The sequence below is a fragment of the Balaenoptera acutorostrata genome, chromosome 10, assembly GCF_949987535.1.
Source record: "Balaenoptera acutorostrata chromosome 10, mBalAcu1.1, whole genome shotgun sequence".
NCBI lineage: Eukaryota > Metazoa > Chordata > Mammalia > Artiodactyla > Balaenopteridae > Balaenoptera > Balaenoptera acutorostrata.
This window is the reverse complement of record NC_080073.1, coordinates 53,995,471-53,996,861: the sequence shown is the minus strand read 5'-3', so window position 1 is coordinate 53,996,861 and position 1,391 is coordinate 53,995,471. Positions and strand designations below refer to the sequence as shown.

The 1,391-nt window shown below is 37.7% G+C and overlaps 1 non-coding gene across 1 annotated transcript; it reads left to right on the top strand.

Annotated features, from left to right (window-relative positions):
- The first annotated feature begins 723 nt into the window (after positions 1 to 723).
- LOC114239057 (U6 spliceosomal RNA) lies at positions 724 to 828 on the top strand. Its single transcript, XR_003624256.1, has one exon. It is a non-coding gene; the product is annotated as a U6 spliceosomal RNA (small nuclear RNA).
- The last annotated feature ends 563 nt before the right edge of the window (positions 829 to 1,391 follow it).

The window sequence follows — 1,391 nt, the reverse complement described above, 5'->3', positions numbered from 1 at the left end:
TTCAATGTAACTATTTCCTTTTTAAAAGTTTAAACTTTTTTTTATTTTTTGAAAAGCAATATGTTCACACAAGTGGTAATTTGAAAGGTAAAAGAATATATAACCCTATCCTATAGACACCTAGTCCTCCTCCACAGAGGCTACTAATAACAATTCCTTCAGTATGCTTCCTGGGATATTCGATGTATATATACTTAGGTATGTTCTTACCTTCCCTCCTTTTTTACACAAACGCTTTTACACTGGTCCATGCCTGCACTTTAGCATATTTTGGAGATCTTTCTGTATCCAGCTTCAATCTTTTAGAGAGCTCTGTGACATTCCATTACAGGGAGGTACCAAAATCTAGGGACATTTTGGTTGCCTCCAATCTTTTGTATTACAAATAATGCTGCAATAAATAATCGTGTGCTTATGATATTTGGCACCATTATTTCCTTCAGATAGGCTCCCTGAAGTGGAATCGCTGGGTCCACAGATATGCACACTTGCAATTTTGATAAATATTGCCAAATGTCCTTTCCTAATTTCTGTTCTCACCAGTAGGTGATAGTACAGCTTTACCAACAGTATGTCATGAAACTTTTTGACTGTTGCTGTAATTATATATTTACCTGTCTCTTCCCCCGGCCCCATTCCCTCATTAGAATGTGAGCCCATCAAGGTTCCTCAGAACCTAACATGTTACCTGGTACACGATAGATTCTCAACGAATATTTCTTAGAGCTCGCTTCAGCAGCACATGTACTAAAACTGGAAAGATGTCAAAACATAGCATGGCCCCCGCGCAAGGATGACACACAAATTCCTGAGGCGTTCCATCTTTTTAAAGAGTAGATCTTAAATGTTCTCGACACACCAAAAAATGGTAATAGGTGAGGTGATCATTTCTAAATATATACGTGTATCAAATCAGCACATTGTACACCTTAATTTACACAATGTTACATGTCAATTATATCTCAATAAAGCTGTGGGGGTAGGAAAATGAATCCCTACCCAAAATAAATAAATATACATTTGAGAAGTACATAAATGGATGAATGAATGCATGAATGAATTATAGGGCTCTTTAAATCAGAATTAGAAACGATGACCCTAATTTTCTCCACTTTGTGAGACTGGATATGCTGCATTTCATTTTATTTAAGTGCCATTCATTTGTACAAATGTACAAGTGATGGAGGCAAATTTGAAACCAGGACAATCTGTCCTCCTAATTCAGACTCTTAGCCAATAATGCTATACTGTTTCCGAATGTCACATTTCCCTCTGAGGACTGTGCGTCATGATACTGGGGTGTCAGAGCATAAGAATCCCATGGAAGAGACAGCTGATTGCCCCCATTCTTCCTTACTAATAGAACCCCAATTCTCTTTGGGGGTGACAGT